General features: G+C 32.5%; 1 protein-coding gene across 3 annotated transcripts in view; it reads right to left on the minus strand.

Moving 5' to 3' along the window:
* Positions 1–9,514, minus strand: part of LOC125072271 (brain tumor protein) — a 135,287-nt gene extending 125,773 nt beyond the window's left edge. For all 3 annotated transcript variants that reach the window (XM_047682825.1, XM_047682821.1, XM_047682823.1), the window contains exons 1-2: positions 9,372–9,514; positions 9,120–9,225 (exon numbers count right to left, since the gene is read on the minus strand). The gene's annotated coding sequence lies outside the window, so the exon portion shown is untranslated. The remainder of the gene's footprint in view (positions 1–9,119; positions 9,226–9,371) is intronic.
* Between the last annotated feature and the right edge of the window lie 8,457 nt (positions 9,515–17,971).

Raw genomic sequence — 17,971 nt, forward strand, 5'->3', positions numbered from 1 at the left:
CTTTAGCAAGGTTGTTGTCACGTGGAGAATGGTAAATTAGTCAATTTTTAATGTGTCCAACCGTTCGTTAAGTGCGCTTTTGGATCGAGGTGCGGTCAATAGATGGCAGCTCTGTTTAAGCTGGCCAGTGCTACGTGTCTGAGTCATGTTTTTTCATCTGTGACGCAGTTTTTCCTGTCGCCCGCTGCGTATGGCCGTGACATTTGGTGTCTGACCGATTGTACGGCCTTCGGTCGCGGTCATCAACTCCGCGCGTGAGTTGGAACATTACCTGACGTCGAGTTTTCACTGTCCGGACACTAGTTGTCCTGCTCGCTCTTACGTAAATAGCATAGCGATAACGAATGATCATATGATTTGGACAGTTTCTTACCGGTAAAGATTCAAATACCATATCATGTAGTCTCATATAAGGAACATTAAAAAACATTACAGATTATTTGGTTTGTGGTTTTGGACAATGTGCTCACACATTGGTATTTAAAGCACAGGAAGTTGGAATAGATCGTTGATAATAATAGCTACAAATGATGAATATCTATTTGAAACAACGTTTACAAAAAATGACTATTGTTTTATATCGAGGAAATATAATTTTAATATTATTACAACATTAATTTTCAAAGGCAAAACAGCATAAATAACAACTGGCGAGCACTGATATCCTGTTTTCAAACGAATACCAAAACATATTAGCTCCCTCTTAAAATATCTTAGAGAGCTTCGTATAATAACAATATCGTTCACGAACCCATCAAATACGAGACTCAAATGTGATTGGAAGGTAACGTGTACGTTTCAAATTTCAACTACACCATTCAAGGTGCCTAGAAACCACAAACGGGAAGGAAGTTTGGTAGACATTAAATCGATTAAAATATCGATTAACACATGTTCATCGAATATTACTATTTATATAGACAAGTAGATATACCTACTGTATAACATTAAGAATAGTTGACTGACATTTAATAAGGTTTCAAAGATAGTTATACCTAAACAATGAAAATGTATTTATTGTTAGTGTTATAATGTTTCTAAATTAGATAAATAAATATTTTATGAATATATTACACATTTATTTTATTTTTGAGCTGCTTTTAAGATATTTTCTTCCGAACATTCTAGTATATTTTTATTTGACCCAAGAATTTAGAAGCTAGAAACCTATGAATCTCGACACGATAGATACAACGCGCTCTTAACAGACGAATTCACAAAATACCTCAACTGTGTTCGTTCTATTAATATTATACCAAATACATTCAAGTGTGTATTGTAACGTATCATATAAATTTTAATACTGATATGCAATAAATAAAACGATTGCAGAATTACAACGAGGAAATTGGTTATCATCAAGGCTAGTAGTGAAGGTGGTTCGCATAGTTAAGAAATATTTTTCATTGCTGTGAGCCGTTTAAACGACTAGACATCGACTCGCATTGTTGCGTTCAAGTAAAGAAAAGGTCGTACTTGTGAACACGTTAACATTGTGAGATATATACATATATAAATTTATTTTGTTCCATTTTAAAGATAGTTGACTTTTATCTGTAACAGTCTATAAATATTCCATTACTGGTTATAATGTATCCATATATAGATTTATACATATCTAGTATAATAGTCGATTTAAAAACGAGTTGTTTTTGTTTTGGAGCTGCGTTCAAACTTATCTTTCCACTAGTGATTGGACTTTTACATTTCATGATGGATGGTTTGAGACTGACAACCAGGTTATTGGTCACCGACGCTCATAAACATTGAGACAGAAGACCCTATAGCAAACGTCAATCATTCCTTACACCTGTTACTTTCAGTGGTGAGTACTAAGACGTTATGTCAATTGTGGGTGAAATTACACCATTATTTATTACCATGCAAAGCAAAACTAGAATAACTTATGAGTTAGTGGTAAATCTTGAATTTACTAACTCTCTTCCATCGGTTTCAAAATTAAAAAAGACAAAATTTAAGCAAGCCAATCCATAAAAGAAAATTTAAGAATTATAAATTATATAAATTTCATGAATCATTATCGATAGATTCATTCAATAAAAGACGACGTGGGCGAGCACTTGTTCTATAAAAAATCACTATCCGTAAATAACATGTTTATCTCAAATGCTTCCATTTAATATTATGCCAAGCGAAAAACATTTTTGGCATCATTCCCTAGATTAACACGCACATTGGGGAAAAATGAAAACAGAGTGTTAGTTTACTCCCGATGAGTACATTGTGAGTACTATATGTTATTCCAATTTATTCATTCCGACCTTCACGCGAGTGACTGAAGGGTAGAACTGTCACATTGAAAATATACATTAAGAAAAGCAGTTCTAAATTACATATTAGGATACACAAATTGTTTCTTAACCTTTCTTTGAATGCGTAATGGGTTTTTTCAACTTGTCGAATCAATTTAATTTGGGATTATTTTTGGTTAGATTAATATTAAAATATTTTTTTTTTTTCTTTGTGACATAACCAGTATCAAATACAAATAACTTCTTACGCATATCTTTTTCGACATTACTTTGTAGAAACAACTTCAAAGAATTTATTTTGCTTATTTCCCAAATATTATAAGCTATAGAATAAATATATTTATATTTCTATATAAACAGTGTTCGACTATAAACAAAATTGAACAAAATTTTCGTAAAATAGCATACTGTATGGTTTAAAGTTTAATATAAAGAGAATCTACTCAATTAGCTTGAAACTAATCATAGTTGACGAATACCAGAGAAGGCATATTGAAACCAGATGCAACATAAGTAATAACGCAGCTGATACTAAACAAATGTATAACATAATAATTAGAATTGTAATCACTAAGTATAATTTGTATTCAATCTCTATTGAGAAACCAATCACTAATTTGACAATTGAAATAAGACAAGTGTATAATAGGAGGCCATAGCATTACTTTATACAAAATAATAACAGTTTGAGGCTTATTAATTAAAGTTCTAAAAGATTATTTATAAGCGTCGAATACTTTATAAAATTTACTAAAATAACCATTCAAATCGAACGTATTCGTTATAAAGTTATGTAAATTTATATATTTTTTAACAAATATTAAACCATAATATTTTCTAACTATAGAATTATGAGCCGCTATAAATTACCGACACCAGTGCTTGTATAAATAACAAAAACACTAAGCCGGTGTTAGTTATAGTTCAACGAATCTACCGTCTAGACTAAAAAGGTTACGATATTTGAAAACTTTAAACAATCTGATCAATATAAACGTGAAGTTCTTAAATGGCATCCAGGGTAAATATTAGCTTCATGACGAATCGTCAGACCGTTCCGACGTTACACAAAGAACCGAAGTATGACTAATTTTACTCGCTCGTTATGAGTCAGGCAAGTATTAAACCAGTTTAAACAGGGCATAGCTTGAGAACGTACTTGCGTGGCGTTACGCTTTATGAACAAGGTATAAGGGACAGTAATTATATAGCTTGAGAAATAAATGTTCCAGTTTATTTTGGTCTACCATTTGTTGATGGGGATATGTAGAGTGAGGTCTTATTGAAATGGCTTCTATTATACCTAATGTAGGGTGTAAAAAGATAAAGAACATTTGTGATTCCCATGTCTGTTACTATTAGCTGACAATTGTTTTACATTATGCTGATTAGATGTAAAGATGTTTAAATATATTAAAAAAAAAAAAACTCTCATGCTTTCTTACCCGAAACAATAACTTTAAAACGTATTTTTATCTTTAATAAAATTTATGGTTGGTGGTCTTTTTATCCGACGCGGTAACCTAAATATGTTTTTAACATCCATCTAAAATAATATTCATCATGTAGTTCGTATATAAAAAGTACTCAAACTAACAGACAATAAAACAAACGAAATGATATATAAGATCAATTCAATAAAAGAGCAACGTACAATAAATTTAATATTTACAGCGACCGTCTCGACGTTATGGCGCCGTAGTATTTAGCGATACAATTATAAAAAAAAAAAAAAGTTTTCCACGGCAAGTGACATTTATGGCGGCGGTCACCCCCATACGAGTAATTGAATGATTGCTTGTAATTATAAGTCCGGATCTTTTGTTATAATACCGAGGATGTGGTTTAACGGCGACTCGGGACCCCATCGACTGTGACAGTTCTGGAAATTTTATCAATTGTGAATTTCTATTCACTTTGTCATTGTTAAGGAAAAATAATTATTTTTACATTCCCGCACTCCGCATATTGGCCGGAATTACGCATATTGGAGTCGACTGAATATAATTTTTCATTTTTATTATTTGACAATGAAACTTATACATACCTAATTAATTAGGTGTATGGATTTTTATTTTCACTGACGTTTTTTTGCTTTTTTTTATTGCTAATATTTTTTACGACAAAGGCCGTTTGCTCGTCTGCCTAAATAAATTAAAATATATATTTATAATCAACATCTTAATCACGTTGATTGTTCTAATTATTATTAGTATGTCAATCTTTCAAGGCCATTCAAATTAATGTTTAAAATATTTCCGATCTTAAACCTTTACCGGTATTTTAAAATTGTGCTTTCTTTTTCGTTCAGTAAATTTTTAAATCTAATATGTGAATTACAAATACATAAATATTTTATGAATAGGTTAATGTAAAATAAAAAATCCATGTTGAATCCTGTCAAGTATTAACATATTGGACAAGGTCAGTAACATCTGGCAAGACGCCGAGGACTCGAACCGGCGTCCTCGTCTCGGTCAATGTAAAATGAGACTTAATAATTTGACCTTACAGCTGACTTTGCAATGACAAAGTTCATGGTACCTTCTTATCAGAATATACGGGGGGTCCCGAAGAATTTCAATCGCACGTATGTCGATATTTTTATGTTTATTTACAAGTTGCACTCTCTATAAATGATATATTAAATAATAATAAGCGATTTGTAATTAATTAATATGTTCATTTTAACAAAAGGGAAATTGTCATTTCATGTGCGACCGCTATCGTCATAATAAGTTTTCCATTGAAGTGGTTAAAATAATTATTGTCAAACAGTATTTAGGTATGTAGTAGTATGTTATTAATATAACGTTCTTTTGTTAGTATAATACGAATACACAAGAGTATAATATATAACCCAAAACATACTAAAAAATAAAATTCGAAATTGACTAAAAGATAAGAGAGATTTGCTAAAAAAAATTGCAATACTAACTAGGTACTTGTTTTATTTGAATTTTCTTGTTGCGATATTGTCCAAATATGCTCATTATATTATTAAAAGCTACATGGAAATCAGTTTTTGACGGAAACCTTATTAAGAACATTAAGAAGAACGGTAAATTAAAAATAATTACGCTATGTCCATCCTTGAGGTTTAATCTTACTGTGTACGAAAATCCATTAAAATTTATTGGTTTAGCCGTGAATTGGTTGCAAGCAGACAAAATTAGTTTCACATATATAATATTAGTACAGATTGAATGTATAGCTTTGCTTTTTTCGTGTGTTACGAAAATACATTATTATTATTTTATATCAGCTGTAAAATATTATATTATTAACAAAAACCAAGTACATACAATATCTAATCTATATTTATATACATGTATGTCCATAAGAACAATGACGTCCTTTGTACATAATTTATTACTTGCCTAACGTTATTCTAGTCGATAATGTCACAATAATTTCACAAGCATTGCGACATATCAACTGTGCAATACAAACTTGAAGTTAAAACTATTTCCGCTTCCTTTAAACGAAACCTTAATACAATTGCAACGTCATGGCCGTTTTAAAAAAAAATATCGTAAATCCGTATACTGGGATAAATTCAAAACGTATCAGTTTCCGAAGAGCGTCCAAAAAAAATCTAAGGCTAGCACATTGAAATCTACATGGAGTTTGGGCTTTTCGTTCGCTCACTGTCACGGCTAGCTTTGATCTCGCCAAATTCTGTCCGGAGTACTCCGACATTCGGCATTTTATCCGACGTCCGTGTATATATTTTTTGTGCGAATGGAATCGAGCATTGTGTAAACGTGCCTTTACAACGAGACGGTGGATTAAGGGAACCAGTTTTGGAAGGTTCAAAGAATTAATAAATATTACTAAAAGACAATTATAAAACCTTTGCGAGACCGAGTAAGAAAAAAATTAACGCAATAATTACAAAATCAAAAGTTACTTTTATTTTAGTTTTTATGGTAACACCCGTTTACCGATATTAATAAAATGTATTATAGAAAAAGAGAAAAAATAATCTGTCTAAATTAATGAAAAGATAAAGATGAAAATCGAACTTAAATGGAAAATAAATTCTTGAAGTTTTCGCGTTATTTAGTATAAAATAAATTGTTGACTTGACAACAAAGAATATATTCTATTAGGTAACCTTCTGCCTATAATAATAATAATATCTACTCGAAATTAATGAGCATATCTTGTATACGAATGAAATTAATAAAGATTAACCTTTCACTTATTAAAATAATATTACCAATACATAAATACCTTTAAAAGACGAATTAAAAAAAAATCAAGGTATTCGGGCGGTACAGACTCACTCCAATTCCAATAAAAATATCAAAACAAACCTTTTTAATCGTTTTATAAATTATTTTATTTCGAAGACCTTTGCCAAAATAAATTCTATTTTTAAAATATTTCATTTTTAAAGAATAACGAGGCCGTGTTCAACAATTACACGCATAAATATAGCCAACATTTTACAAATTGACCTTATCTAGGTATAATAAATAATTCAACAAGTTATTATCAATTATAGGATAAGGAAACAGACCTTTATGGTGTGAAGGTGAAGTCTGTATCACGTATATAGTATTGTGAGATATTTATTGCATTTCTTTTATTATAATAAACCATTTAGAACTTTGTGATGATGGCCTCTTTGCCGATTTTGGTCACGAGGGACATTCTCAAGTGATATAATATAGGGTGTGCCGAAACACAGGTGTACTCACTATTCCTTCTCTCAAATAATCCGATGAAAAGGCAATTTGAGAAGACAGAGTTCAAGCGTGTTCACGTGCTTTCCGAGGCACGGTAGTCTGTACCAACTTCTGACTGAAATGGGGTCGTAATAATTATTTCTTTTTTATTGAGCCCAACCGATTTAAACCCAGATTCTCTGCGTCAATAGCCTTATAATTCCAAGCGGCAGTCAAGGGCTTAGACTCAGTACAGAGTATAACCATACTTTGTTTGAATAACAATCTCTAGGCTACGTCCTGATTTGTCTTCGGAATGAATCATTAAAGCATTATCAGCAAATATGAATAACTTCGTCTTGGGTCAGACTCGTGTTGAAACATTTTATGTTTAGTAATAGCGACGACCTTGCCTCTTGAAAGTATATGTTATCGTTTAATTACAAAATATTACACAATTAATTATTCTTTTTAGAAATTGCGAAACTGTATGTAAATGACTTTGTGAAGTATTCTCGGAATATTACTTTCGTACAACATATCAATTCAAAGTTGTTTTTTTTTTATAGTTATATATTCAGATTGGTCAGTACAAGTAGTGTAGAAGACTTTTTATTATTATTTAAATATAATTATATTTGCGTGTTCGATCTATATTTAACAATATTAACTTAACATTAAAATGTTTTGAAATAAATTAAATAATATATTTTCATAATATACATTAAGCAATTAACGCTGAATACGCAATCGACTATGACTTTATATCTATACTAATATTATAAATGCGAAAGTAACTCTGTCTGTCTGTTGCTCTTTCACGGCCAAACCATCGAACCGAAATTTGGAAGCAAGTTTGAATTTCAAGGAAAGACACAGACAATTTTATTACGTTACGACAAACCCCTATAACGCGAGCAAATACACGGGCGAAAACTAGTTATATTTAGACGTTTTTGTATATCACAGTCACACGTTAAACTTTGGTTTCGAAAGGCGTAGAAGAAAAATATGTTTCAATATGTTCTAGAAAAGGACGATTTGCGGAAATAAAACGCAAGAAATCTGTTTAGGACGCGGTATAGTAAAGTTACATGATAGTCATATTGATAATATACAAAAATGCTGTTTATAAATTAATTTTAAGCAACAAAAAAAAGGTTGGTCTGTTAATTTATTTTTATAATAGGTTTTTTAACAAAATCGAAAATAGTACTTGTGATTTAGATTTTTTCAGTTTTTTGCCATTTTAGTATTACATATTATGTTTTTAAAATATTTTTAATTATATACTCATTTGATTGATTTGCTCTGATAATTCTTAGTTTAGATTTTGTGCATATAAAATTGTAGGTACTTTGAAAATAATATCATAAAATTCATGAATTGAGCATTATCTTTTCCTGCTTTTGCAATATAAGTATATACCTACGTATATTATATTTAAAAAAAAACATCGAGTTTTAATAAGTAATATTAAACTTTTTAAAAACATTTGAGTTACATTCGATTTTTAAACGTTTCGATTAACGAAGTAATCGTTCGTCGTATGTTCTAGATAAAATGTTCAAATCATGATTAGAATAACCTCAGTTTGTACTTTCGACACCACACGCTGCGGCCGGCGTGGTTAATGCACTTTGAAAGTAAATTATCCACTATTACACAACACGGAGGCTTTTGTCTCGAGTTTGACATCGTTGCATTCATTAGGACACAATTTCATAATATCATATTACGAGTTTTTATGAATCTAGAACTGCGGTTGGTATACATAAAATATTGTATCGTATGTACGCTTTGCTTAGTCGACGCAACAGGTACGGTTCGTCATTCGCGAGGCCTAACAAATGTCACACAAAAGGTTGAAAAATTATATAATCTGAACACTCGACTAGTTTTATGCTATACATTGTTTTTTTTTTAATTACACGACCTAACCGGCTTACGTAAGTCACAGGTAAGTACGAGTAGATTGTACAAAAAATCGTAACCTACCTACAATGAGAAATAACGAGGTCGCTGACCCACAATAGGAAAAAACCGACATTTATTCACATCGCGGAAACATAATCTATACAAAATCACGATTAGTCATGCATACGCACACTAAAACAGAGATGGGACGGTTAGACGAATTTCAAATACTGTACAAACATTTGAAACGTACCTTATGTTTCTCGGTCGTATGGCTATGCACGAACGTTCACCTTATAACTAACTAAGCCTTTGTTTCCACACAAGTCAACGGCTCCAGATCAAACAGAACAGTTTATCTGAAAATAGAAACGAATTTTATTAATGTACCGCCTTTACACAAACTAACCGTACGTTAGGCCCTATGCTACGGAACGAAATAATCCGATAACCGGCGTTCATGATGTAAACATCGCATAAGATCGAAGACGCATGGGATACGCACCGATAATAGTATACGTTCACAACAGTTTATCCACAAAGCACGTTTCGACGCACAGTCGTTAGCCGGTCGTTCCGGTGTATAACTAGTTTATTTTTCCGATCGCATCGTATTAAAGCGACAGTCGTCCGGCCTCAGCGGCGGTCGGCGCGAGACTGAGCGAGCGTAGCGCCCTCTCATCCGCGCCCCGGGTCAGGCGTGTGTGCGTATTTGTGAATGTGAGGGTGCGCCCTGCGCCCCGACAACCGTTTATTTATTTTCGAATACAGGGTGAAATAAGTCGGCAGTGCAGTCCTAGATAGAAAAATTTAATATTATCTTTGGAAAATTGTGAGTCGTACGAAACGAGGATGTACGTTAGCGGGCGTCGATTCTTTTAAACGGCCATGAACCGGCACGTCAGCCGCGGTCATTGCCACGGGCGGTATAAAAATACGTCACAGCATCTGTAACGATTATGCGTATACATATAATTTAAAAAAAAAACGATATCTAAATACGTATTATAATTAAATAAAAAATCAAGACAGTTTACAAATCATATTTTTTTCAAGTAATTAATTATACCGTATTGAAGAGGACTTTTTTCGCAACAAAAGTTGGCGACGTAAAAGGATGGAAGATGTACGCTAGTGCCAAGAGAAATTCATTATAGAACAAAACAAAGCGGGCTGAACTTCCATGGTTGTGACACACATTAATTGCCTACTTAGAAAGGAATAAGTGAGGCCGCGGATGTTGATGCAAATAACGATTTTAATAAAATATTACGCCTTCACATGTTTAATGCAATTCGAACAGAACAGTCATTACAGTATTTCTATAGCGTATTTATTAATTTAAATTGTGATATTTGATTAAGATGTGTAATTAAAAGATTTTATTACATATTAGAATAATTTAACTTTTAAGTCACTAAATATATAGTAATTTATTTACGAATTGAATATAAAATTTAGACCTAAGTATCCTGATTAATGTACCATTAAAGTTTTAGTTTTCTTTTTAGTGAAGACCTTTATATATTATTACAAGCTCTGTCCTGCGGTTACAACCGCATTTTTGGAAAATACAAGCCTGGTATAATATGTTAACTAATACTATATCGCTCGTCATAGATAAATAATGTAGCCTCAATAAATGGACTATCCAATGCAAAAGTAATTCAAATCGGGCTGTTAGTTTAATAGTGAAATCATCACTGCTAAACTATACAAACGCTCAAGCTTTTGGATATAAACTATCCAGGCTGCTTCCCCTGCGTTTAACGTTACTGGCCGTCTATAACCTTTCTCAATAGATGGACTATTTAGCACTAAAACGTTATTTTTACAAATATGGATACAAATTGGAAATAAAGATAATCGCATCTAAACAAGCTCTTTGATTTTATATATTATTGATGGTGATTCAGTAGTTTATTTAAGCACATAGAGAATACCCAATATTTGTACAATCCACACATGAGTTCCAGTGTGATATCTTGCCAGACAGAAATGTTATCAGAACTTGTATTCGATATGTGTAAGGTCTTAAAACATTTAATTTACTGTATATCATGTTATATCTCCCGTGGTATAGAAAACAGTTGTTAACACAAACATACCTAAATCCCGAGTTCATCCGACAAATCCTACATAGATATCTCAGTAAACCATTATATATTTTTATAATAGGTAGGTATCTCGGCACCACTACCTGTAGACATTAGCGGTGTAAGAAATATTAAACATTACTTACATCGCCAATGCGCCACCAACTTTGGAATCTAAGATGTCAAGTCCCTTTTGCCTGTAGTAATAATCGCTCACTCATAACTGCCCATCTCGTCATCGTCCGGATGAAATCGTTTTTATTTTTATTTCCCGATATAATGCCATCACGGTAGATGGCGCTACGTTCCAACTAAACAATCCAGGGATTCACTAAAATAGCTACAACATTTTTTTTAGTTAAAGTTTTATATATATTTTACCGTATATTAGAAAGTACTTATCTAAATTGGGAGGCTTAAACGATATTTTTTCCTTTGCAGAAAGCATTAAAAATTAATATATTTTGTATAGGGTTAAAACCGTGTCAAATTATTTGACCCAAGACTACCGAGAAGCAATTGACGAGCGTAAGTGAGCGTTAGTGTAATGCATTACTTTATAACTAATGACTATAAGACTTGTTGGTAGGGCTTCATGCAAGTCTGGTCTGGTACCACACACTCATCTTATTTTCAAGCAAAAATACTTATTGTTGAGTTCCGGTTTGAAAGGTGAGTAACCCAATGTTCAGGCACAAGAGGCATTGGTTCCCAATGTTGTTGGTGCATTGATGATAAGAGGAATTATTAATATTTCTTGAATTACCAATGTCTATGGCCAGTGACCACTTACCATCGGGTTCATTGCCAGTCCTATCTATGTGACATATAAACATGATTGGTTTCATGTTTATTATATATTCGATAAATTTATACTATGTTTAATCTCTACTTTTTAATTGAATTTATTTATTATTCGTTTTATACTAATTATCATTATAAATAAATAAAAAACATACTTTTAAGATTCGTCAGTTTTGCAAAATTAATAAAAAAATGTAGGGTATTTTTTCACTGTCCGACAGACCCCCACACACATTTTGATGCACGTATCTCTGCTGCCGCCACACAAACATACTAAATTTCTAAAAACAGAATCTTCGTTCCGCGCGCACTTATTTTTTTTATTTTATAAAATATATATCGCTTATTATGTTCATATGATACTGCATAGAGGGACAGAGACATGGCATGTTTCTAGTCTTTTATAATACATTTCTTCTTTCTTACATTATATTTTTCAAAGACCTTTCGATGTGAGGCAACATAATTTCAAAGTAAGTAAAATTAAAAATACGATTTCGGAGGGAGGGATCTATTTTTAATTTAACGAACACCCCAGATCTCTGAACTTGTAGAAGCGAGTTTAAACAAAAAAAGTCTTTAGGTTATCGAGATTCAACATGTTAAAAGAAAATTACCTTAGGCTGCATTTAGGAGATTTATTTTTGTACCAAACTAAGCCTTTTAAAAGTTAACATGCATCACAAACACAATATTAATCTTTAATACTTAAAGAAATTAAAACTAAGCTGTATAATATAACAGTTTTGTCTTTAGCTTCAACAAAAAAAATATACTACTGTTATATATATATATAAAAAAAAACAGAACATTAATACTTTAACTGTTATATTGTGAGTCTATTTTTACGTTTTATTGAAAGCTACCCGCGCGGTCTTGAATTGTTTTTAAATAAAGAACAATTTTTGTTTACTTTTGGTTCTAGAACCCTAGTGGTCATAGACAACTCACCAAAGTTTAATTTTTACATCTGGACAACGCATAAAGGAAAAACATACAAATAATCATATTATATGTAGATAGTCCACATATGTCATACTTGAGTGACAATTTTTTCTTGACTTAAACTTTAAAATAACACACTTTGTAAGCGTATGTCTCAAACAAAAGTATGCTAAAGCATACCTTTTCGATACAATACAGGACTACCTAAAGGTAGTCCTGTGTTGTATCAAAGGTCCAGTACGGAAAGGTATCTTCATCAGGTAACTTGGTTGACCATTTTATGACCAGAGTAATGTAAAACATAATATTACGTACAATAAACGCGACGCAATCATATATGGCTGTAAATTACAATTTCCCCTGCCGTCCAAACACCAATGCTATCGGATGACTGTCTCTGCGAATCGATTACCTCTGTCAAGGCTTCTATATCACCCTCAAAAGAGGAATACCGAAGTAATTAGCCCCAAAATTGCAGCCATTTCACACGATTCCGTCCTGTGTTTATAAAGCTATAAAGTCCAATTTTCTCTAACAGTGCACATGCAATTGTGCACCCTTCCAAATATCCATACCTAAATTGGATGCACTGATGAGTCAATGTAGATGATTCACTATAACTATAGACGCCTCGTTGCCTAGCAACGGGACGTTATCAAAAAAGCCCCTAGACTTTATTACAATGGTGTAAGGTTCAAAGTTCAAATGAATTGAGACAGATGCTGTCGGCGTTTAGACTCTACTGCTAGGCGATAGAGCTCAAATACTGTCAATTCTCTTGCGAATTCATTGTAAGGTATAGTTGCTATTGCTTCGTATTAAGGTTGAAAATCGATAAGTTGATCCATGGTTAGGTATATGGGGTTACGCCAGACGGCTAGACGTCCAGACTAGGGGGCGCTGTGGCCGGGTAATAATATCAAAGGTATACGTATGTATCGCGTTTAGTTTGAAATGGGTTTCATGATTCAACGCGCTAACTTTGATGAACAATCTAATGGCGAAACAAGGTGTTAGCGGCCAGTTTGCATTATGACCTCCGAGGGGGTCTTGTTCCAAGAACTTCGTAAGACAAGGAGCCTTTGGTATTCGCAGAATGAATTCTTTTACATAAAAGGGATGCAGATTGACTTTTGCTGTTTAGCTTTACTGAAAGGAATTGCTTATGGTGATAGAGTATACATTACTTCAGCTAAGTTATTTATTTAAATATATAAAGATTAGTATTTGTAATTATTATTTTTGGTGGCATTTAAATACAATATGATGATGGTTTGAGAATTTAGGTACAGGTAGATGATTTTTATTTAGACTTGGATCATACCAGACATTACTCCCTACGTACAAACAAACAAATTTTATACCTTTATAATATTAGTAAAGATGTATTCGAATATGGAATGATATCAAAAACCTATGTCATCTTTTGTAGAAAGTGAAAAATCTGCCATCGTGTTGTGTCCTACGTGAGTTTATTGTGCGTTAGTTTTCATTGGTCCTTTCAACATCTAACGAGTTAGTATTTGAAATGGTCAGTTACGTCGAAAGTATCGGGATAGCGAATTGGAAATGATAAATTCTTATACACTCCTTTGTTACTTGTAATCACGATATTTATAATTTGTTTTATTTGAATCTATTATTTTAAGGAAATGGTGTATAATACAATTATTACGTTAACTGTCAAATACAGAATTTCTTTGACCTACCCTAATGTTAAAATACCTACGATACGATAAATGCGATTTAAATGAGAGCCCTTCACTCATCCATTCTCAAGTTTTTCTTTCCGTCCCGTTTAAGATGTCATCCTCTTTAGTCCTCCGGCACAAATAGATATTATAAACTTTTTTGGTTAAATAAATATATTCCTAAAACAAATTAATATTATTTTAGTACTTGTTGACTTTTAGGCAGGATATATTGTATAAATTCAATTGTAGTCGATTGACATAACTTTGTATTTCATATGCGTTTCTTGCCGGTTATTCTCGGTAGAATCTACATTCCTAGTCGGTGTTAGCTTTACGTTTAGTTCAATTCTGTAAAATGACGACGCATAGGCCTTCTTGAATAAAGTATAATTTGATATGATTTGGTATTTCTTCACTTTCCCCAGAAACATTTCCAAACATAATCCAATTCTGAATATTTGAATCAAACGGATATCTATATAAACGGATATTAATATAGTTTCAATATATGTACAATTTTACAGACAGACCACAAAGGAGCAATGATAGCGATTTTTTACCAACGAGAGTACATTCAAACACCTGAGTTAAAATGAAATAAGCCAGACAGACATCAATTATTCTTAAAAAACAACGGCTTACTTGAAAATCCATTGGTTTAAGAGTGTGAAATGCGCTTATCCGAGTGGAAAGGTTGGTTGTAAATCTACCTGGTCCCAGGACAGATCCTCTAGTTATTTATAGCTCAGCTGAGGAAACTATCTCAACGTGGTCAGATGGATTGTTTTATTCATTCCGCCCTCTCGATGCTCTTGGTAACAGAGTAATGGAGATAGAAAAAAGGTCGGTATGAATATTTTCTGCAGCATATGTTTGCTTACATAATACGTGTTATGGATGTTATGACGTGAAAATACAATTTGCTTTTTTATTTTCAAGTCAATAACAAAAGCAGAATCTTGTGGATTATATGGTATAGGTTTGACAGAAATGTTGCGCAAACCACAACCTTACCGGATTAAGGTTCATAGTTAATTAGACTTTGAAAACAATTAAGTATATTGAAAATAAGAAAAATTCAAAAGATAAGAAGCAAAGACATAAGAGTATAAACCAACGTAATAGACGTATATTATGATCGCACACAAAAATGGCGACGGGCTGGGCATATAATGAGATACACAGACAATAGATGGACATTAGAAACCACAACATAGAAAGGATCTGCGGGAACAGAAAAAGAGGTCATCCAAGGAACAGGTGGCTCGACGAAATAATTCTAGTAGCAGAAAAAAATTGGAGAGTAAAAGCCAAAAAAATAGAAAATTATGGAGTAAGCTAGAGGAGGCCTTTACCCAGCGTGGGGTACCAATAACAGTAGTAATAGTTATTTAGTTCCAAGAGAAAATGTTATTTAAGGTTGTTGGAAATATTTCTTTCAGCTTCGCCATCATCATCATATATATAATTTATCCTAAACCAAAACTATATTTTGATGTCCAAAATTTAGGCCAACATAATATTTACCTTATTTCGATATTCGACATCATAAAATCCTGCTTCGTCGGTTCAGGCACCAATGTGTAGCTGATAAGGGAAATCGTGAACCTATGTTCAAACTCCCGATCAGAGCGATAAAAGATATTCGGATTTTTACCAATAAATTCTCAACAGCAGACCCAAGTGAGATAGCTAGCGATATTTACAGTTCAATTCCTCGGAAAGCGAAAAGTCTTTGGTCTCACGTCTAGTCTGGTCACATCAGATACGGGAGCCAAAAGCTGTGCTTAGGTTAAAGCATACAATTTTACATTATAATACTGAGAACATAATATCACTCATCACATATTCCGGCAAACAAAAATACTTGGAATTGTTGTGTCGCGGTTTGAAGGTTGAGCGAACCAGTGTACAGGTGACATAGCATCTTAGTTCCTATGGTTGGTGACGTATTGGTTATAAGTGTAATATTTGTAAGAATGATTCGGTTACTCACAGTATGCTCAGACGCACCTCAGTTCTTACTGTTGGCTCTAGCCGTAATGACGTATGTGCCGCCACACGTGAGTACGAGATAGTTTAAGCAAATATGTTATTATTTAATATAATCATACACTACATATGTGATAAATAATATTTCTTATAGTATCTTTTGGCGATTATTAGGAAATATCATTAGGTTACCCATTTGTCACTCTATCAAGCTGTCTATACTAATATTATGAATACGAAACGTACTGTATATATGTCACGACAAAACCATAAAACTGAATTTTATGAAATTTTCTACTAAGCAAGCTTAAATCCCATGGAAGGACATAGGCTAGATATTTATGCCTAAAACCTGCAACATATAACACGCGGACGCTTTAGTTTTAAATAAAATATAATTTATTTCATTATTAATCATCAACGTGATAAAGTATTCCGACTCGAACTGCATCTCTAATTAGCTTGGTCCACGGCCGTAGCATTCTATATCCCATTTGTTAGAGAAGACGAATAGCAAGTTAAGCTGTGAAGTTTTCAAGGAATGTTGTAACGAATCGTTTTGGAATCTAAATTAAAGTTATTTAAACGATTATGTTAATACGTAACCGGTATGCGGTGATCATTGTGAGATGGAACAGTATAGGCCTTTTTTTCTCTTTGTGTTATGGCCTTAAGTTAAGGCCAGTTTGTTTATTAAATGTATTTATTACATTTGTGATGATAGTGATTGCCTTAAAGACATTGCATTGAATTTAAACTATGAAAACCGATACGGAGATATTCTTTAATTTTGTTTAATGAATTTCTATATGTATATGTATTTATAAAAACGAGATATGACTTGGTACAGGCTGTTGGAATGAAGTTGCTTCTGTTACATTTAAAAAGAGAAACGATGAAACAATTTTTCAATTTTTGAGAATAATTCAATGATAAGAAATAAAATTGTTATTAAAGATCGTGTGAATTAAGTTAATAACAAAATAAAGTTAAAAAAATGATGCATAATTTTAAAACCGTATAAAATATAAATATATTAAGATAAAAAGAAAGAAAGAAAGGGTCGCCTGGAGGGAGCCCTTAATAACGCTTTCTTTGCGTGACAATTTCTACCAATTCATTCTACTGTTGAGCCGTGTAAAAGAACTTCGTACCAAAAATACGAAGGAACTTCTGGAATGCATCATTTATTTCCGAAACTAATCCTTGATCTAAAAATATTATAGAGAGAAAACCGTCGATTAGATATATCTTCCAAAAATTTACTTTGTAAATAAACAACCTGGATGTACCTTTGTAAAGGTACTGTGTTTCAAAAAACATTATCTCCCAGATCACGACAACCATTATGCTGGTATGACCATGTTTGTCTTGAACCTGCAAGAAACTCACGACCGGTAGTTGAAGTGTCCAATGGAATCGTTTCAATTGAGTTTTTAGATCTACACTGTAGTACAAATTTCCACGTAATATTAACTAATCTTGAGTCATTACGTGTAAATTTGTAGTATAATGGTTTTTCTAGCTGAACACTAAAAGTGGATGTGTTCTTGAACATTTCAAATAAAGTAAGA

This window comes from Vanessa atalanta, chromosome 21, assembly GCF_905147765.1.
Source record: "Vanessa atalanta chromosome 21, ilVanAtal1.2, whole genome shotgun sequence".
NCBI lineage: Eukaryota > Metazoa > Arthropoda > Insecta > Lepidoptera > Nymphalidae > Vanessa > Vanessa atalanta.